General features: G+C 38.0%; 1 protein-coding gene across 9 annotated transcripts in view; it reads right to left on the bottom strand.

Moving 5' to 3' along the window:
• PHACTR3 (phosphatase and actin regulator 3) overlaps positions 1 to 23231 on the bottom strand; it is a 313435-nt gene that overhangs the window by 218261 nt on the left and 71943 nt on the right. The window contains exon 2 of one of the 9 annotated variants that reach the window (XM_069072503.1): positions 14251 to 14326. The exons of the other annotated variants lie outside the window; for them this stretch is intronic. The gene's annotated coding sequence lies outside the window, so the exon portion shown is untranslated. The remainder of the gene's footprint in view (positions 1 to 14250; positions 14327 to 23231) is intronic. 9 annotated transcript variants of the gene reach the window in all.

Below are 23231 nucleotides of genomic sequence, written 5' to 3'. Positions count from 1 at the left end.
GTTATAAAAAACACACACACACACACAAATTCCTGTATTTCACAGAAAGAAGTAAGACTTTCTCATTGTAAGCTTTGTAAGTCAGGTCTGACCCTTAAACATGTCTGTTGCCACCTCATCCGTGAAGCCCTTGTGTGATAGCCCCAAAACTGAATACACACACACACACACACACACACACACACACACACACTTTTCTAGACCATTTGGCTAAACACTGTTTCCTCTTCCCAAACAGAGTCTACCTTGTTTTACTTTTACTTGAAAAGAGTCTGATATTCTGGTTTTAGAGGGGGAATTATTTGAGGAGAATAATTATACTGGGTCTTTTTTTTTAACCTGTGCATCCCCAGAGTTGAGTACACAGTATGTGCTTAGTAAATATTTGTTGGATTTGGTGGTCTGATATGCTCTTCTAGCAATCTATGGAAATTAAGGAGAATAACAACTCTAAACTAAGATCATGTTAATGACTGTAATAAGAACCTTAATTTCCCCTACATACATTTTAAATTAAGCAATAAGAAGCACTTGGATGTGAGGAAACTTAAACAGAGGTGGAAATTTTTGTAAGATGATTGTTTTGAGTTACCTGGTTTCATTTTTCTGGTAAATTTTTGCCATTTGCTTTAGTCCACTGATTATAGGATTTAACGTTTTGGGACAAACTTCTTCATATAACCTGAAAAGGAACTGAAGGTAAGCTAGCAACTAGGAAATGTTTGGAAAGCAGTACTCAGTCTGCCTCTGCTAGGACAAGTAAGGAAAAGCCTTTTCTCTCCTCCATTTAGAATCAATAGAACATTTAATTTATGTGGCAACCATTTATTTCCCAATAACTATCCCATTCAGTTTATAATCAGCTATTTCCCGCTCTCAAGTATTCACATTCTTTGGGGCTCTTTCCCAGTACCCTGGCTCTGGCAATTCTCAGCCCATTTCATTGACTGTCTATACCTCCAACAGAAAGAAGGTAGGAAAAAAAGAAAAGGTCAACAGGTTGGGTTGTGGCTTGTCCTTCCTTCTCGAAGAGGATCATGACATCAGGGAGATGATGACATGACTTGCAATTGACTTTGATTTGAGTGAGGGAGGACTGTGCAAAGTCACCAGCCTCACCTTCTCCTCCAGAGGCATCTGGGTCCAGTGGTCAGATATCAGTCAGGATAATTGGAGATGGCCCAGGATGCAGTGGGAAACCTTGGCCCTTTTAAGGTATGTGTGTGTATATATGTGTTTATATGTACATATACACACATTATAAATATACTATATATATATATATATACACACACACACGCACACTATATGTGTGTGTGACCCTCTGAGATCACCTCCAGTTTATCCACTATGAATTGTGTCCATTTATCTATAGTTGTTTACAACTCCCCATTAGACAGTGGGGAACAGATCTCTCTTCTGTCTTTCTTTGTATCCTTGCTCTTAGCAGTGTCTGGAACATAAGGTGCTTAAAGAATGATAGTTGACTGTCTAACTCTCCCTCCCCCCATCCAAACTTCCTTATTTTTTCTGTAGGTACCACCAGCCTCCCCATCATTGTTGGGAGATTAAATCTGCCTTGTCAATTAAAAACACATGCACTGGTATTCTAGAACCAGGTTATAGACCTTCAGGTTGTCAGTTACTTCACAAAACTTATTTGTAACAAGTAGGGCTATGTGGAATCATGTACTTAGTAAATGCTTCTTTATAAGGACAATGAGGAATGGGCAGGCATCGAAGTAGTCATTTCATTCCCAGATGTAGGGGCACAAGACATCAGGTATCTCGCATGGCCAGCAAGAGCCAACTGACTTTGCATGTGGCACAGTTGCCGAAGCAATGTTGTGAGTAGGCAATTAAATTCCCTGACAGTTATACTTTTTGAAAGCTCCCACTGGGTTGCAAATCTGCCCTTCTGTAGCAGCCTTGCCTTTAGTATTAGGCAGCCAAGAACAAGGAAAAAAATACTGATGAAGTAACATCTATCTGCACATATTTTTCTTAAACATGGAGTGAACAAATTCCAAACAGTTAATTTCTTATTAGAAATTACCCCATAATTAATACCCCATATGTTACTCCATAATAAAAATGGGGTAGAATTGAGCTGAGCAGGCTAAGAAAACCCCTTTCCAATACCTGACTGCACTAGGAATTAGTCACAGTGAAAATCATCTTTAAGAAGCTTAAAGACCACAAAAGGCTTTGCAACAAATCACTTACTTATGAGCCAGTAATTCTCTCCTAAGGAGTTTGCAATAGGTGCTAGTTCAGAATTTGGGGCCTTCAGTGGTGGGTAATGTGCAAAGTGTGTATGAGTTTGTTTTACCTTCTTTCCTATTCCTTTGAAGTAATACCTAAAAAAGAATGTGAAACTGAATAAAAACATCCTCAAGGAAAGGCAATTGGTGCACAATGGAGAAGCGCCCAAGGCTACACATCAAAGGACACAAGTTCAAATTCAGACTCTACTGCTCACTCATTGTATAATCTTGTAAGTCACCTCACCTTTCTAAGCTTCCTAAGTAAGTTCCACATATGCGAAATGGGAACAATAATACTTGTACTAACTATATAATGAGATTTCTGCAAGGAAAACATGTGTGTACATATACATGTACATATATATGCATGCACACATGTGTAATAAGCATATATGCATGGGCATGAAGAAATATTTAATGTGTGTGTACATAACCATGTATGAATTATATATTTATGTGTGAATAATAATGTATTATGTAATTCATATTGTATATGAATGTGTGTATATATATATATACATATATCTATACATTGATGATGATGATGATGATGATGATGATGGCAGGTAAGTGACAGAGTGGGCAAGAGTATTAGATGTAGAGTCAGGAAGACCTGAGCTTGAATCTTCCTTTCAAGTTCTTACTATCTGTATAACCCTGGGCAAGTCATTTAACCTTTCTGTGCCTCAGTTTCCTAATCTGTAAAATGAGGATGTTGGATTCAATGATCTCCCTGGTCCCTTAAAGCTGAAAACTGCACTAGGGTTTGGGAGGGACTATATATTGTAATGTGTAGTCATATATAATGCACATTAATATGTCATATAGGTATATTTGCATGCACACATATAAATTTACCCATATATATATACACATAATACATATAATTCATAGAGCACTCTAAGATTTGTAAAGCACTTTACAAATATTATTTTATTTTTGTCCTCACAATGCTCCTGAGAGGTAGGGGCTATTACTATCCCCATTTCACAGGTGATAAAAGTAAAGTTAAGAGAAGTGATCTGCCCAGAGTCACAGAATTGCTAAATGTCTAAGGCAGGATTTGAACTCAGATCTTCCTTACTCTGCATCCAGTGCTTTACATGTGACTCTTATGAACCCCTGCACTTGTGTAAGTGCAGATCCATAACACAAGTCCCAAGAAAAAAAGTGTCCCAAAAAGTGATCTTTTCATGACTTAGCAGAAAGAAAACTCAATTTGTAGTCAGCTGTGATAGTAATGGCAATTAAAGATTCCCCTGTATTGGCTTGGTTTTCAAATTGATTGTGTTAAAACCCAGAGTTTGTTAATCCCACCTGTGGGATGGGCTTGTTGATGTGAAAAGAAAGTCCTGAACTGGGAGGAGCTGGTGATGTAGATTTGGAGAGACACTAGAGAGAGGCGGAAGATCTTTTTGGAAGCAGCACCTCATGGAGAGAGAGAGAGACTAAGAGAATTGCTGGTGGCCGCTTTGAATTGCCCTGGACTTTTGAGACCTGCCCCCTGAGCTGCCAAGGACTGAGGAGACATGGCTGTTTTGCTGGTACTTTGTCTGTCTGTTTTGATGTTGTTTTGCCAGATTTGTCCACTGGTGAAAGACAGTCCTTTTGTTGAAGAAGTCCTGGAACCTGGCTGTTCGCTAAGAAGCCCTGAGACTCTCCTGCAGACAGAGAGTGAATACTGTCCACTGGTGAGGGACAGTGCTGTTGTTGCAGGGGTCTGGAGACTGTCCTGCAGACAGAGTGAATACTGTCCACTGGTGAAGGACAGTGCTGTTGTTGCAGGGGTCTGGGAGCCTTTCTGTTGGTTCAGAAGTCCTGAAGAAGGATTTTCTTGTTGTATGTTTACAGAAATCCTGGGAGAGGGCTTTGCTAATGTGTTCAGGGGTTCTAGGACTGTTCTACAGACAGAGGATAAATTCATGAAGGGACTGGCAATGTATCTTATGGCCTTGCTAAGCCTTGTCTCCCCAGGAACTAAGATTGCTGAGAACTTGCCTGGTGTCAAGATGAAGAAAAGACCTCCATTTGGGTATTAAGTGCTGTGTTTAAACTTGATGTAACTCTGGGGTAGATTCAATTGTGATCCAGGGGGTGGGGAACTTTTGACCTTATTGTGCTCTGTGATTGACAAATGAAGGTACTTTACCTGTTTGGAAACTAATCTCCATTTGAGAAGAGGGGTTTTGTGGTGGACTTAATTAAGGTATAGCCTAGGGGTGGAGTAGTATTTAGAACAGGGACTTTGTAATTGAATGATTGGAAGATCCTGGGGTGGGGTAGTACTTGGAGATTATTTAATCACACTTAGTAAATGCTGTATTTTGAATGATGTCATGTTTTGATCTTCTCTGTTCTTGGTTTGTCACTGAATAAAATAGAGAGCCCCTATGCTGGTATTTTGAACCTGGGAAGTTGCCTTTCCTTGGCATTACATTACATCAGCAAATCTGGGTTGGAAACCCAGCTCTGCTACATGTCACCTATGCGACCTTGAGAAAGTCATTTGGTCAACAAGCATTTCTTAATCATTTTCTATTGGGTCAAGCTTAACTGTGCTAAGCACTCAGAATACAAAAAAAAAAAAAAAAGGAAAAACCATGTTCCTTAATGAGTGAACCCTTAAATGAGTTCATATTCTACAGGGGGTGGGGGGCAACTTACAAATAACTGTATTCATAGAAGACATATGAAATTCAAATAGAAGGCAATCCCAGAGCAAAGCCATCAGAAGTAGGAAAGTCCTGCAGAAGGTAGGATTTGAGCTGAGTCTTGTGGAAAGGTAGAGAAACAAAGGGCAGAAGTGAGGAGAGAATTCCAGTCTAGGAGGTAGCTAGTGCAAAGAAGTACCAGAATCAGGAGACATAGTGCTATAAGTGAGGAATAGGAGGTAGGTCATTTAACTGGACCAGCAATGGGGAACCTGCAGCCTTGAGGCCACATGTGGCTCTCTAGGTCCTCAAGTGTGGCCCTTTGAATCCAGTTTGAATTGGGCTGTACTTGATGACCTAGAGGGCCACATGAGACCTTATGGCCGCAGATTCCCCACCCCTGAACTAGACCAAAGAGTAGGTAGAAGGCAGCAACGTTTAAGAAGACTTGTAAGGTAGGAAGGGGCCAGGTTGTGAAGGGCTTAAAATGACAAATGGAGGATTTTGTTTAGTTTGGGAAGTAATAGAAAGTCACTGGAGTTTGTTGAGTCGAGGACAGGTGACATGATCAGACCTACACTTTATGAAAATCACTTTCACAACTAAGGGAAGGATGGATTAGAGTTGAGACTTGAGACAGTGAGACCAATTTATAAAAGTATTGTAATAGTCTAGGTGAAAGCTAACGAGAGTCTATACTAGGGGTGGTGGTCTTGTCAATGGAGAGGATAAGATTTAATAATGGATTGGATATGTGGGGTGAGTGAGAAAGAAGAGTTGAGGGTGACACTTTGCACACCTGGGCTTATTGGAAGGATGGTAGTACCTTGACTATAATGAGGAAGTTGAGAAAAGGGGAGAGTTTGAAAGGAAAGATCATGATTTCTGTTTTGGACATGTTTAGTATGAGATACCTGAAGGAAATAAAATTTAAGATGTCCAAATGACATTTGGTAGTGTGGGCCTAAAAACTTAGGAAGGTGACTGAGGTTAGAAGTCACTTTTCCTCTCTGTTTCCACATCTGTAAAATTATAAGGTTGCGCTCAATGACCTCTAAAGTTCCTTTCAGTTCTAAATTCTATGTGCAAAAATGGGTGTTATTTGTTCTTAAAACATTTTTCAAATAAGTGAACTTATAGGGGCTTTGAAAAATACATTAACTGCTTTCATACTTAAAATCTGGACATAACTCAATCCACAAGGAACAGAATGCATCACATTCATCAAATATTGTTCAGCATGGTGCAACTTCTTTTTTGTTGCCCAATAATTCTGAGAAAGTCAGAAACAAAATTCAGTGCTGTGAGATCCCAAAGACTATGCCTAACCTCTGGAGTGGGAAACTGAGTTTTCCAGGATTCTGGGGGGTAACCATGTGAATATGATAGCTTTTCAAAACAACTCCCTAGAAAGTCATTCTTTTATGGTAACCTGCTCCTGGGTACCAAAATACATTTCTAACACTTCTTTCTCTGTTTTGGTAAGCTAGAAAATCTTTGTAATATTTTCCACAGTTGTTTTTAAATTATATTTTGTTCAGTGGGACAAAGAAAACAATGGAGTTCAGAAAATGGAGAGTATTTTTCTTCTTCTGTTTACTCTCACCTTTAATGAAGCTAAGGCCCTCCAAGTATTCCTATCATTATCCTATGAAGATTCTAGAAATAGAGAGGCATGTCCACAAAGCCTATAGTGGGAAGATGACAAGAATCTCTGATGCAAACTAACATGGAACTAGATCTAATTTTTTTTCAGTCAATATCTCTGTTGGTTTAAAAATGTCTTGGTTTGGAAATGCTTCTCAGTAAACTTAAAGTTCTATTATTTGAAAGCACACAGGGAAGGAAGTCTCCTTAATACTCTATTAGCCAGTACACCCAACTTTAATTTTTTTCATTATCACCCTAAAGTATTTCATTTTTGAAGGGGGGGTAGAGATAGGTACTCCTTTTTTTCTAGATTCTTTTGTATCACTGTATGTAACCATACTAATAAAATATATGCACACATATAAATTATTCATCTTTATTTTGACAGATATTCCAAATGTGTGCTTTTGACCTTCAAACTAAGCAGCTAAAGAATACAAAAAAATCCCACTTGACCTCAGAAATGAAAGGTTAGAAACCCACGGATTATCAACTGCACATGTAGTGTTTCTAAAATAACTCATCTGAAACAAAAGCCAATATTATTCATTCCAGCTGAAAACAAAGGACCCAAGAAACACATGACCAACAACTAGTGTTTAAATGTCTCACATTCACTTTAATCAGGTACTTGTGGGCAGATCTATTTGCAGTTTAAAGGCACACTTCCAATTTAACACTTGGGCTATACTATGCTTTCAGGCCACATGGGTGGTAAGGCACATTTGGTACTTTCAGATAATCTTCACTGCAAGACTCAATTACATACTGTATATCACTGATTCATGAACTGGAAATCATCTTCTAAATGTTCTACTTCTCTGAAAGACGGAAAGTACTAGGCTCTCTAAATGGAATAAATATTTCAAAAGCTGATGGTACTAGTTCCTTGTTTTAATACTCTTTAGTACAAAGACGGATAATCTGGAATCCATTAAATATGATTGTAATTTGGAGTGAATTTTTCTTGATAATGGGCAAATAAGAAAAATCTGCAAAAATGGAAATTTTAAAATTCCAATAGACTTCACATCACAATAGAACCCACTCTATATAGTTTAAAACTGCATTGCCTTTTGTATTTGCCTTTTTATCAGCTGTGAATTAACTACCATTGCTAAGTTTGCAACATTGAATGTAAACACACAAAAAAGAAAATATGGTGATAGTACATTTAATTTAATGTAGGCAAATATGTACGAATTTTCTACTCTGTGCAGAATACAGTATAAGTAACTGGGTGAAATATAAAACTTAAATAACACATGGTTCCTACCTTCAAGGAAGTTATAGTCCAGTATGATGGAAGATAGATAGATAGATAGATAGATAGATAGATAGATAGATAGATAGATAGATAATTATAGTAAGCTATTTTACAAGGTTAATTCATTAGCTATCTGAAGAACAAAGGGCTACACAAAGCCCTAGGAAGATCATTACAAATAAAATATCAAAGATGAGAAAGAGGTAGTATTTGAGTGTGCCTTTAAAAGCTGGGTAGGAATTCAGCACTGATATCTGTGCCAACAAGCATCAAAAAACTATCTTTAACTTATCATATTTTTGCTGAATTTTCATAACCATTAAGTACCATATGGTGTTTTCCCCCGATCACCATTACTTCCAGAAATACTTCATATAGGGATTTTATGGATCAATTACTTACTATTGGTTTTTGATGTGCTTACCAAAAATTGTCACTGTATATGGCCATATTTTAAAGTATGTGGCTATTTTTAAAGTGAGCTAAAATTACTGATGGAAAAATTCAGAAATCAATTCAAACAACAGTTATTTCAACACATACCCACAGGAAAAGATTTGAGTAAATTTTTCATCACACCCAGAAGTCAGTAATTTTGTACTCAGTAAAACAAAAAGAAAACAAGAATTCCAGGGTCTATGCTTCATTTCTCATTGTTGAAACACAGATACTCCTGGCACTGAGTTTCAAGAGATTCCCCTCTATGCTGACATCAAGTGTATAGGTAGGTTGGGAGGTGAGCGTTAAGACTCTTTAAGAACTCTTGATGACTAAGACAGATTTTCTACCAGATGTTACTCAGACTTTATTCATAATAAAAGAGCTTTGGGAAAAGGACTAATACCAAAAGCTCTCATGATGAAACTTATCAACTGAAACCATCATTTCCCTAATGTAAATGTATCCCCTTTAATTAGTGCCTAACAGAGTGACAGTGATGGATGCTGGTGCTCAAGAAATGGACTAACTCTATTCAGCACTAAGGTCAGCATAAACTCACATGAAAACAACAAAAAAAGGCAACATCAAATTGTTGATTACGGTTCTCTTTCACATCAGGACTTTCCCCATTGTGATTTCAATATATTGCAAATTCCCATAAGAAACTGAATGAGAATTTGGCAAGGGGGGGCGGGGCATGGAATTTTGTGGAAGCTGCAGACAACCTGTGAAGGCCAGCAGATCACACAGAACCTATGACCGAATACTTAACCCAAATTTTATAGTAAGATACCGTCAACACCCCATAAAAAAATGCAGACTTCTCTAGTGTAAAGGGAGAACCAAAATATTTTAAGCAAATTTTCCAGGTCATGGGAACTTCTGTGCCCCTTGCCCCCACGATGTAGAAAAAATAACTGTACAGGAATAGAATCAGCCTTAAGAAATCACCCAGTCTAACTATTCAGACCCTTCCCCAGGACTAAGCCACACAAATGTGAATTAAGCAATTTTGTAGGTGTTTAAGTGCAGCTCAGTTTAATAGGCAGCTAGGTGATGCAGTGGCTAGAGACTAGGACCTGAAGTCAGGAAGACTAGCTATGTGACCCTGGGCAAGTCACTTCACCCTGTTTGCATCAGTTTCCTTAACTGTAAAAAAGGTTGGAGAAGTAAATGACAAACTATTCTCATATCTCTGCCAAGAAAATCCCTGAAATGACTGAACAATAACAAAAATGGATGTTTAAAAGTAAAATTTCAAAAATATCTCCAATTCTGGCATGGATGGTCCCACAGAGGAATATATCTGAGTTTTCTAACTATAGGATATACACCAAACAAATGAAACAATAAGAGAATTCAGAAAGTAAACTTAAGCAAGAAACCCCAGTAAAAGTAATCTATTAAAGTAAAATCCCCAAAATGTCAGAGCTGGAAAGGACCTAAAAAAATTGGACACACAATGTCACTGTTGAAAAGGACTCTAGGAGTTAGATCAAGTATTGATTAGACCAGATGATGTCTTTAGATCCTTCCAAGTCTATGATTCTTCAACATGGAATATCAGAGGGAAGAGAACCGAAAAACAAACAAAAAAAATGCTGTATGTATCAGAGCTTAATTGGCCCTCAGAAGACAGTGATAATGATGAAAAGGACCACAGAGATCATTTCACTGTGTGACATTGGGAAGTAATTTTTGTTTGGGTTGGTTTGCTCTTCTGTAAAATGGTGTGGGGAATGGCCTGGATATCTAATGTCCTTTTCTGTTCTAATGTTGAATAAGTCGTCAGTCCAGTTCAAACACCATAATTTGCTGAGAAAACTGAAGATCAGAGAACAGAAGAGATTAAAGCGTCCATGGCTCACACAGTTAGTGGAAGAAGGGGGGATAAAAGACAAGCTTCTTGACTGGAAATGACATCTACTAACACATGCTGCCTTTGGACAGTGCTTTTCACACATTATGATTTTTGCTTGTAACTAGATGGCAAAGTGGATAGAGGGCCAGTCCTGGCATGCGAAAGGTTTGTCTTCTTTAGTTCAAGTTTGGCCTTAGACACTTACTGGCTGTGTGACCCTAGGCAAGTCACTTAGCCCTGTTTGCCTCAGTTTCCTCATCTGTAAAATGAGCTGGAGAAGGAAATGTCAAACCACTTCAGTATCTTTGCCAAGAAAACCTCATATGGGGTCATGAAGAGTTGGACATGACTGAAAGGATTCAACATCAAAAACAAGCAGTCTAAAGCCTAAAGATGTACATGTGTTTTGATCATAACCAAACTAAAAGTGTCTTCCGGAGAGTTATATTAAGTTCTGAATACTGTACTTTAGGATGAACATTTATAAGAAGGAGTATTATCATGAGAACAAGGATGTTGAGCGGATACAAGCATAGCACACATGTTGGACCCAGGGCCCTCACCCAGACTTGAACAATGTGCTCACCTGAAATTGAGCCCCCTGAATGCGACTATCCAAACAAGACCTCAATCCTTCATTCTAGCACATGTAGTGTTTGGTTCATTGCAATCTAAATGATTATTGGGAAATTTCTGGCCTTAAAGTATATGCATTTACTGAAAGCAATATGATTCTTTTAGAGAGAAACAGCAGGGCAGCATAGTGAATATAGGGTTGGCTTTGGAATCAGGAAGACTTGGCCTTGAGTCCTTCCTCTTAAAAATAAAGCCTGCATGCGCTTAGCCTCTCATCTCCCCAAGGCAGTGAAGAAGTTAAGTTACAGATGAGTTATTATCTGCATCTGATAACTTGATTGCCTCACCTATCACTTATCCCTGGTCCCAAATCTACTATGAAGATTAGCTGAATAAATTTGAGATGTGTAGCTTAGAAAAGAGAAAATTTAGAGGGAAGAGAGAAATAATCTTAAAATATTGGAGGAGTTTTCATCAGAAAAAATGAATTATACATATTCTATATGGAAGACATAACTAGAAACAATGACCAGAAGATATGGGAGACAGATTTTAACTTGATAAATAGATTCCCTAATAAGTCAGAACTGCCCAGTAATGTCAGCAGCTGCCTCCTGACCTCACTGGACTTCTATTTCAAGTGAAGGCTGGATGACTAATCTGTGATATTTTGGATAAACTCATGCTTCTTTCTAATAGATGTTACTGGATGAGCTTGGAGCACACTCAATTCTAATATTCCATCATTGTATGATTGTTCCCCAAAAGCCCAAAGTCATAAAAAAAAGTAAAAGATAAATTAGAAAAATAGAGCAAATAGAACCTCCAAGCTATACATAGGGAACTAGGGATTTTGTCCTAGAGGATAGCTGGGCAGCCTCTGTAGAAGGTTGTTTTTCTTAGGGACAAAAGCCTAGGTTTTTTGTAAGATTATTAGGAAAATATAAATTCCAAGATATTAACTAGTGTTAATTAGAATGTAGCTAAAAATTTCCCCATCCATTTACAGACTTTGAAAAGTATATTTCTAGGGCGGCTAGGTGAAGCAGTGAACAGAGCACTGACCCTGGAGTCAGGAGAACCTGAGTTCAAATCCATCCTCAGACACTTAACACAAAACTAGCAGTGTGACCTTGGGCAAATCACTTAACCCCAATTGCCCTACCTTCCCCCCTCCAAAAAAAAAAAGTATATTTTCCCTCCCTAAAGGCAAATCTAATCAGTGTTTGTTCACTTATCATTCTCAATTATGGTTTCTTTGCATTTTTTTTGGAGGGCAATTGGGGTTAAGTGACTTGCCCAAAGTCACACAGCTAGTGTGTCAAGTGTCTGAGGTTGAATTTGAACTCAGGTCCTCCTGACTCCAGGGCCAGTGTTCTATTCACTGCGCCACCTAGCCGCCCCAATCAATTATGGTTTCTAAAGAGGAAGCAGAGCTATTTTAACATCTATCAGACTAGTGGCTCCAAGAAGATGGAGAATGCTGTTTGTTCTCTCAACACAGGATCCTGTGATGTATTAGGTTTGTAACAAGGTTTTACTAAGGCTAGAGACATGTTTTCAAGGTGACTGTGGACACTGGCCACATTTACCTAAACCCAATAAAACAAAATATATAATTAAAAGGATAGACTAATTACCCTCTGTTTTTAACCTTTAACAACTAAAATTCTGGCAACAGATATATATATATATATATATATATATATATATGTATATATATGCAGAGAGAGAGATAGACAGATATAGATATAAAATATGTACATGTATATATACATATAAGAAAATATAATATTTATAGCACAGTTTTAGAAATAGAAAAGAATAAAATAAACCCAACAACAACCCCACAAACCCTGGAAATAATGTGTGTGACAATAAATTAGGAAATGGCTTAAAAACCAGGGTATATGGTTGTAATTAACTATATTGTGCCATAATAAATAATAAATATGAAGTGTTAATAAAAACGTAGGAAGACTTATAAGAACTGAAACAAAGTGAGGTGAACTCTGTCAGGACAATAACATGTATAATGACTTTAATAATATAAGTGAAAAAAATTAAAGCCAGGCTGAACCCTGAATAACTATAATGACTAATCTTGGTCTTTGAAAAGAGATTAAAAAAAATTCACCTACCTCCTTTTCATAGAGAAGTGGGGAACAATAAGTATGGGATATTACATTTAGATTCATAAGCAAACATTTTATCAATTACTTTTGCTTAACTTTTTCTTTGTTATGAGGGAAAGTTTACCAGGTGAGAGGGGGCATTATATCTGGAATGCTGTGAAAATAAAAATCATCAATAATTATGTTTTTAAAACCCCAAGACCCAATTCTGTTATTTATCATCTACTGACTCTTGTTGAGAAAGATTTATTTGGGTTCAACTGTGTTCTTATACATTATCTTCTCATCAGTTAATTTTCTTGGAGCTTTCACACTACCATGTCAACAAGTATTTATGTGATTAAGCCTACTATGTACCAAGTGCTTTGCTAACAAGAGGCATTTTTTTTTTGCTTTTTGGAGGGCAATTGGGGTTAAGTGACTTGCCCAAGGTCACACAGCTATTTTTTGTGTTAAGCGTCTGAGGCCAGATCTGAACCCAAGTCCTCCTGACTCCAGGGCTGGTGCTCTATTCACTGCACCACCTAGCTGCCCCAAGAGGCATTTCTAAAGGCCCTTCCTCTGAATGTTCAGTGAACTAACAGGACAAACTAAACTAGCTTGTAGATGTCAAATAAGATCTTCTGGCATTGAATTTCATTTACTAAGTAAATGCAAACCAATCCACTCTATACTAATTCACGAAGTGTCTTGAGTACCACAGGACTTAGTGATATTTCAGAAGCTTCTGGAAGAAACTTGTCTTAGAAGTATCCATGCATAATTTCAGTTCTAGAACCTGTGAGAAAGCCCCATGAGGACAATCAAAGTAGTTCACACAGGAGAGGTATGGCATGCTACCAATGTGGTTTAGATTAGCTGAGTGACAGTGCAGCTCTAGTCCTTGCTTTCCATTGCTATTTTAATGAGCACAAAATTAAATTTTAAAACAGATTGCTTATACTTTCAAATGTGCTGTTTCATTTTGCTATTTTGAGTAAAAGAAAATCATTCAGGTTCTGTGCAATTTCATTATCTAGAAAGACATAACTCTACGCTATAGAGGAAAGTATGTACTGTATCCCAGATCTACCTCTAACTAGCTACAAGGGGATTGAGACCAGGTCTGGGGTTTCATTGTTTCCAGGAACAGACAGTGAGAAAATTCACTTTACCAATGCAGGCCAGCTCCTTCTTGGCAGCTTACTGTCTTAGTTGCCTAAAACACTTAAGGTGATTTGTCTGGGGTATGTGTCTGAGGTGGGACTTGAATACAGATCTTCTTGCCTTTCAGTACAGTTATCTATCCATTATGCCATCAAACCTGACCATAGATCTATCACTTCCCCTCTTCTGGGTCTGTTTTCTAGACAGTAAAATTAAGATACTAATTTTGAAGATCTCTTTTAATCTATGTACCTACCTGTAAACCTATATATGCTCTGTCATTATCTATGAAGATATGTCATGTCAATAGCCAGCAGTATTATTTCTGGAAGCTGAAATACAAATAATAATTGAATTCCAAGAATTAAAATCTACAAGAAAACAGCTACTTTTTCTTATTTATCAATAAATAATTGATTTTATTAAAAAATAAATGATTTTTTAAAAATGTCTACTATGTGCCAGGTCCTGTGCTAGGCTTTATCTTATTTCTCTTTTCTTTTTTTTTTTTTTTTTTAACACTTTGGGGTTTTTTGGAAGGATCACAGAATCATGGAATCTTAGAGTTAGATGAAGCCTCTGAGGTCATCAGATCCAACTTCAATTAGCACAGAATCATGGGTTTAGAGTTGAAAGGGACCTTAGAGGCCATCTAGTCTAACCCCTTTATTTTCCAGAGAACAAAACTAAGGCTGAGATGGGTTAAAGGACTTATTCAGGATCACACAGCTAGTAAGAGTCAAGAAGGATCTAAAGTCAAGTCTCCCTGACTCCAAAACCAGAATTCTATCCACCGTACTATCTAGCTGCTTGATTATTAGAAGCAAGACAGTACCTGCTTTTGAGGAGCTTACAATCTAATAGAAGAACTTATATTTGGAAAATAAGAGGCTACGTCCTCCTCAGAGAATCCTCTTTATTTCTCTTCAGGAAGAGATTCGTGTTCATTACTAAGTTCAAAGTGTTTAGTTATCCCATTGCCCTTTCTTCTCTCTATCATAATCTTTTATGCAAAAAAAAACATCCTGACATAAACCACAATTCCCTTTGCAAGAAAGATAAAGTTCTTTGTTTTTAAACATCAAAAGCTTTCTCAATTGTATGTTTTTTAAGAGAGTTTCATTCTTCTTTATAACCTAGAGAGCAAAGAGGTACTCCTCAAACCCTTCACTTTCTTTTCTAGGAGAGAGACCAGCCTATACTTTGAGCATAGATTTTAATTCCTTGGCCATGTAAGAAAGAGAAACATCATTTACTCTATGCAGGGCACTGCAAATTGCCCACTCCTTTCCATACTTCCTGCAAACAAGATTTGAATATTTTGTCATCATTCCTAATAGCTTATGGCCAATGAATGAAAACCATAAAGCTATGCTGACTGCACTCACACTCAAATACATACTTTCTGACTACAGTTAGGTCCTTAAGCAAATTGGACAGTTCTTTTCATAACCTCCATAACAATAAAAACAGGTGATACCATGGGGAGTACTGGTTCTGAAAGATCATCTGAATATAAATCCTAGCAATGCGTATGCAACATTAGCCCAGTCCCTTAACCTCTCTGGGCTTGTTTCCTCATCTGTAAAATAAAGACATTAAAGCAGATGATCTCCAAGTTTCCTGTGATATAATTAGCATACTATGGAGTCAGCTTAAACAATCTTTAGCCTTCCTGTGCTCATTCCCACCCTATCCCTCACTCTTGTATAGGCAACTATGACTCCTACACTTTACTGATATCAAGGCCATCAAGCAGGATTTTTCCTTTCATCTTTTGTAGATAATGTCCATATCAAAGCAGATGTGAACCCCTTTCTCACCTCAGTAAGTAGTTTTCATCATTTAACAGAAGCAAAAGAAATCCATCAAGTGATAAAACTTCTAGTGACTGCATATAGCTCAGTGAGTCCTTAGACATTTGTTAGCCCTTCACAAGCTTTTCCATTTGGGTAAGACCTGTTAGAGTTTGTGCTTTACTGGTGTAGCTTTCGAGGACCAAAGAACACTTGAAATCCACAAGCAGGTATTGTTAGAAAATTTTAGCAAATGAGGCTCTACATAGAAATAGTTTTTAATCTTATTAAGGGATATAGCTCCTTTTTATAGCGCACAACCTTAGTTCCATAATAGATGGTGATTATATATGGCACCAATGTACTGCTGGTACACAAATATTCACTTCTACCAAAATAAATCACGGATAGTAATATCAATGGATTCCAAAAGTTGAAAGTGATATCTAATAAGTAAGAAGCTTCTTTTTCCAAGTCTCATACTATCCTAGTAAAGTCAACAGGTTAACCATTAGGAGAAGTCCATTTAGTAAAATTGATCAACTTATTTCAATTCCATTGAAGCTTGGGCAGAAAGACTGATCAGTAAAGTGGCTGAATTTATTATATTATATTATTTTCAAAACTCTTAAATATTATTGGTGTGATTTTGTTTATAGTGTCTTTATTCATCATAAAATATGGAGTCACAGGAGGCAGAGTCAAGATCGCGGAGTAGAAGCAGGACCTCCGCTGGGCTCTGGCTTCCACCTTCCCCAATCAATGTAAAAGGGGACTCTAAACAAACTTTGGAGCTGCAGAACCCACAAAATGACACAGAAAAGCTAACCTCCCGCTGAGGACAGCCCGGGAGGCTGGCAGGAATCAGCCAGCGCAGCACTCTGGTAGCAGAGACCAGCCCCATGCTGAGGTTTTAGCCCCAGGGTGGGCCTGACCAGACACCAGCCAGAGGGACCCCAGATGAGGGACCCCAGATCAGCAGCAGCTGTGGCTGTTTCCAGATTTATCAACACATAGATGCAAAGGACAAAGTGAGAAGTCAGTGCAGTCTGGACTTTAAGACCAGTAAGCGGGGGTGCATATCTTTGCCCCTCCCCCCCCCAAGCCCCTGAGACACCAGCACAGCCAGCCAGAGCCATGTGGCAGCTTCAGCTCCTGGCCTACAGAGTGTAGGGGGACCAAGCACCAGTTTGAGGGGGAATCACTCTTGCTTTAGCCTTCTTGGATCTGTATTGCAGTCTAGGGTGGAGGTCCTGGGAGGTGTGTCCAACTTGCCAGAGCATGTGGAGACCTCAGAGAGGGCACCCATCTAATACCTCCAGCATCTGAGAAAACCCCAGCATTTGGACGAAACTCCCCTGTCTGGTGGCAGAGTCCTACTGTGGCAAAAAGCCCAGGGGTCAAGTGACTGAGGGGAGATATGACCAGGCAAAGGAAACAAAGCAGACAGAAGATACCAACATTAGACTCCTATTTTGGGGACAAAAAGGAGCAAAGTATGGAACAGGAGGAAGAGAGTGAAGTCAGAACTCCTGCACCAAAGCTTCTACAGAAAACATAAGCTGGTTACAGGCTATAGAGGATCTTAAGAAGCAGATAAGAGAAGTGGAGGAAAAACTGGAAAGAGAAATGAGAACAATGCAAGAAAATTACAGAATGACAGTCAACAGCCTGACCAAGGGAAAATACCACCTTAAAAAAACAGACTAACTCAAATGGCAAAAGAGGCTCAAAAAGGCAATGAGGAGAAGAATACCTTTAAAAGCCAAATTTGCCAGCTGGAAAAAGAATCTCAAAAGCTCAATGAGGAGAATCATTGCTTCAGAATTAGATTGGAGCAAATGGAAGCTAATGACTTTATGAGAAATCAAGATTATGTTAAACAGATCCAAACAAATAAAAGACTAGAAGGCAATGTGAAATATCTCATTGGGAAAACCACTGACCTGGAAAATAGATCCAGGAGAGATAACTTAAAAATTATTGGACTACCTGAAAGTCATGATCAAAGTAAGAACCTAGAAATCACCTTCCAGGAAGTTCTCAAAGAAAACTGCCCTGATGTTTTAGAATCAGAGGGCAAAATAGAGGTTGAAAGAATCTACCGATCACTTCCTGAAAAATATCCTAAAAAGAAAACTCTTAGGAATATTATATCCAGCTTTCGGAATTCCCAGATTAAGGAGAGAATATTACAAGCAGCCAGGAAGAAACAATTTAAATATTGTGGAAACACAATCAGGATAACCCAGGATCTGGCAGCTTCTACACTGAGGGATCGAAGGGCTTGGAATATGATATTCCAGAGGTCAAAGGAGCTGGGATTAAAACCAAGAGTCACCTACCCAGCAGAACTGAGTATCATGTTTCAGGAGAAAATATGGTCATTCAGTGGAATAGAGGACTTTCAACCATTCTTGCTGAAAAAAACCAGAGTTGAATAGAAAATTTGACATTCAGATACAAGAAGCAAGAGAAGCATGAGCAAGTAAACAGGGAAAAGAAATCATAAGGAACTTATCAAAGTTGAACTATTAACATTCCTACATGGAAAAACAATAATTGTAGCTGATGAAACTTTTCTCAGTAGTTGAAAGGAATAGAAATATGTATATATATATATATATATGTATGAGGGTATATGGGCATATGAATACATATGTGAATGTGCGTACATATGTTTACAGGTATACATAGATAGAGGGCACAGGACCAATTTAACAGGAAGGGATGATACTTAAAAGGTGAAATTAAGAGGTGAGAGAGGAATATAATGAGAGAAGATGGGGAGAGACAGAATGGGGCAAACTATCTCATATAGAAGAGGCAAGGGAAAATGGTCACAATGGAGGGGAAGAATAGGAAGGCAAAAGGGAATGGGTCAACCTTATTCCCATTGAATTTGGCTTGAGGAGGGAATGAAATACACACTAAATAGGGTATCTCACCTTCCAGGAGTGTAGGGGGCAAAGGGGATGAGAGGGGGGATGATGGAAGGGAGGGCAGGCTTGGGGGGAGTGAAGTTGGAAGCACCCACTTTTGAAAAGGGACAGGATCAAAGTAGAGAATAGAACATGTGGGAGGTGGGATATGAGGGAGGGAAATATAGTCAGTCTTTTACAATATATCTACTATGTTATTGTTTTGCATTAGCCACATATGTACAAGCTATACTGAACTGCTTATCTTCCCAGCAAGGGTGGGAGACAAGGGAGGAAGGGAATGAATTTGGAATTCTAAGTTTTAAAATAAAATACTCAAATATATATATATATATATATGTTATTATTAATAATACTATTAAACTATACAATACATGTAATTGGGAAATAAGATATACAGGCACTGGGGCATAGAGATCCACTGGAAAAGTCAAAAGGGGTATGGGAGAAAATGTGGGAGAGAGCAGATTGGAGGAGGGGATATTTTGTGGGACTGCTATTTTGGGGCGGTGGGTAGGGGAAAAACAGAGAGAAAATTTGTAACTCAAAATCTGGAAGAAATTAATTATGTAAATCAGAACTTAATAAAGCATTTGAAAAAAAAAGATATGGAGTCACCCTTGTATTTTGTTTTGAAAATCTTGTTGATGAACTTAATGTTTTGCCTCTGGAATAGAAAGAAGGGAGAAATCTAGCAGGCAAAATCCTGTCATCTGGGACAAGGCAGATGACTATTGCCCCTAGGCCTTTTACTTACGGGCAATAGCTGCAAGACAACATGCATTCATCCCATGGCACAGCAAGATCTGCCACTGAAACAATAGCATCATATGCCATTCCCAATAGTTTCAGTTCAATATACATAGAAAAACTGATGTTTTAGAGAAATTAAGTGATTTGTGTTTATGGCCACACAGCTAGTAAATTTGAAAAATGGACTCAGGTCTCTGGGCTCCAAAGCCAGCATTCTTTCCATTAAACCCCCTGATTCTCAAAGAAAGGGACTCCCTAAAACTGCATGCTTTTTACCAAGTCATGAGTGGCCAGAAATATAAATATCAACATTTACTATTTTCAATCTTAAAAAAAAAATCAATCCAACTATGTTAAGCTATTGATAATTTGAACACTACTATAATTTAGATCCCAGCATGAACAACTGGAGAGTACAATGTATAATCAGTACCTTTTGTTTCCTCTTTCAATTCTACTGCTGAAAATCATTACTAGCAGCACCCAATTCACCTGGTGTATGTTTTCATCAAGATCCAGGCTTTCAATAGAAGCTTTGGTGTGGTTGTGTTTGCGTGTTCTTGATCTGAAGATGTGACAAACATAAGCCTTGCTCAATGATCTTCCTAACAGCTCAAAAAAAGTACAGCTAACGTGACTTAATACCCACTTAGGGGCTACTCTTACTGGAGAGTTGAATTGTTACTATGAAAGGCAGAGAAAAGGTTTTCCCCACCTTTTCTCAATTCCTGGGTTAGCAACTCAGCATTTTTAACCGGAAAGAGGGATGTTATTAATCACCAGATGTAACATCTATTTGTTCTGAAGACTCCACTCAATTCAACTTTACAGCTCATAGAATTCATGCTCGGATGTTGCCCTTTTCACTACCTCATCAGGAGTGCAAAGGAGGTTACCCTAAGTAACCACCAGATATTCAACTGCAACATGACTTGTATGCACAGATTTTAACATGCAGCCTCTGCTTTCTATTTTTAGCTTCCAATTATCCTCTGAAGATTAAAGCAATTGTCTCTTCTCTTGGTACTTGAACATAATTTTGCTCAAAATTATCACTAAAATGAACTAAACTCACTAAAAGAAAAAAGGGGGGAATAGTTTTAAAAATTAAACATTTGCCTTCTAAAAAATAGATCATTTAGCTTTTCTGCATTAATTACCACACCCCTTCCTCACAGTTAGGCTACATTTTGATAAAGAAGTGCTCAGATAAAAGTTTCGAGATTGAGAAGAAACCTATCTGCCTTGGAATGTGCCACTTAATAAAGAAAACAGGTGATTTACCAAGCCAAGGTATATGTCATATTTGCTTACCAGCAAAAGATCAGAGGATCAGAGGATTAGAGTAGGAAGGGACCTTAGAGGTCATTTACATATATAATTATCAATGTATTCATAGCTATCATGATAAAATTTTATCCATAGTTTCAAGTTCTATCACTCATGAAGTCTTTTCTAGTCCTCCAAAAATAAATATGACCCTAATTAGGGACTCTCATATTACTTGATTAGTTCCTCTCTTGGACATCTGCATTCCATTTGTATTGTATTTGTTTATATACATATCTTATCTTCCTAACTACATTATAATTTCCTTTTGGTCAGAGAAGTATCCTAATCATTCCATCACACATGACCACATCAAAACCCATTCTACAACTCTGACAACTAAAATAAATATTATTAAGCAACTACTGTATGCACAGTACCATGCTAGACATTGGGGGTGGGGAAGGAAGGGAAGGGGGAAAAAACAAAAGTTTAGATAAAAAAGATTGTTCTCAAATGACAGTAGGGGGCTTACTCACCAATGAACATCAGGTAGCTATAATATACTACATTACATGAGAAGTACATTAGAGAAATATAAAATAGTTAAATGAAGTCTATGGGAGAAGGTTTCTAATGGCAAGGGAATAATGGATAGCTATTAACTGCCTCAAGATGATTTGGCTTTGAGTTCCCCCTCTAACACACATGGTATGGCTTGCCTCAGGAAGTAGTGAGATACCCATCATTACAGGTCTTCAGGAGGAACCTGCATGGCCAAGTTAACAAGCATTTATTAAGCTCCTACCATGTATCAGGCACTAAGGGCTAGGGATACAAAGAATAGCAAAAAAGAAAAAAGAGAATCCCTGACCTCAAGCAGTTCACTGTCTAATGGGGGAGAAAGCATGCAGTTGTGTACAAACAAGATACGGACTGGGTAAATTGGTTACTAGTTGATGATGCTATAATGGGGAATTCTTGCCCAAGCACAGGTTAGCTTGGCTGATCTTTTAAATCCCTTAATGACAAACTATTCCAGTATCTTTGCCAAGAAAACCCAAAATGGGGTCATGAAAAATCAAACACCACTGAAAGAACTCAACAACAACTGCCACCATATTAGATATTCTATTATTCTGTCTTAAGAACAAAGAGGTAAAAACTTGAAAAGAGTTTGAAGCACAAAGGAAAAGAAAAGCAGCTGTAACTAAATTCAGTGAAAAACAGAATCATCAATAATTAGTATCTCATCAATGAAGATAGAAACTTTCTACTGTCTACCACTCTTCCAGCTGTTTGCAGAACTCAGGCAGCTTTTATATAGCTTTTATTTTATTTTATTTTTGCTTTTTGGAGGGCAATTTGGGGTTAAGAGACTTGCTCAAGGTCACATGGCTAGTTTTTGTGTTGTGTCTGAGGCCAGATTTGAACTCAGGTCCTCCTGAATCCAGGGCCAGTGCTCTATTCACTGTGCCACCTAGCCGCCCCTTATATAACTTTTAGAAAGTGGTCAAAACAACCTTTTCTGTTTATCCCTCAAGGACAAATTATTATTCAGTAGCCCAGAGTATTGAAAGGTTATTAGGAGTTTAAGTGACTTGCCCAAGGTCATATAGCCATTAGAGCTGTCAGTGGCAAGACTCAGGTCTTCCAGGCTACCAGGGACTCTCTGGTCACTACACTAAGCTGCCTCTGATAGTGGGCATTTAATAAGTGCTTGCTGATTGATGGTTCTAAGCAAAGCCTGAATGATCACTTGTTAAAATAAAGTAGATTGAGGTCCTGTGCCGAGTTCTATTAATACTTTTAAGGACTGGCAAGATCACACAATTCCTGTCCTTGGAATTTTACATGGAAGAAGTTATGAGTGGCAGCATGAGAGGGTGGGAAGAGCAATGGACTGGAGGTCAGAGATGGAGGATCAAATACTCCCACTCTTAGTAGTTTTATAACAAGTTATTTCACTTCAACCCTATAAGCTCAGTTTCTTCAACCAGAAAACAGGGATAATAATACTTGTACATTGGGAAGTCAGGTGGCACAGTGGATAGAGCATAAGGTCTGGAGTTAGAAAGGCCTGAGTTCAAATATGGCCTCATACACATATTAGTTACGTGATGCTGAGCAAGTCATTTAATACTGTATGCCTCAGTTTCCTCATCTGTAAAATGAGCTGGAGAAGGAAATGGCAAACACTTGGCTAACGCAGTATCTTTGCCAAGAAAACCCCAAATAGGGTCAAGGAGAGTTGGACATGATTGAGAATACCTGTAGTCAGTAACTCTCAGAATTGTGAGCAAAGTGATTTGTAAAACTTAACATGCTACATAAATGTGACAAATAATAAGTTTGAAAAATGAAAATAAGTTTCTGTGGAAAATCCATGGCTTTTAAAAATGTTTCAGAATTAATAATGATCACATTTATTAACGTTTATAAAGGATTTTAAAGTTCACAAAGTATTTTATAAAGGT

The sequence above is a fragment of the Petaurus breviceps genome, unplaced genomic scaffold (assembly GCF_028583685.1).
Source record: "Petaurus breviceps papuanus isolate PSGF00001 unplaced genomic scaffold, PetGlider_PUasm1.0 90847, whole genome shotgun sequence".
Taxonomy (NCBI): domain Eukaryota; kingdom Metazoa; phylum Chordata; class Mammalia; order Diprotodontia; family Petauridae; genus Petaurus; species Petaurus breviceps.
The sequence above is the reverse complement of the archived record's forward strand: the minus strand, read 5'-3'. Positions and strand labels throughout refer to the sequence as shown.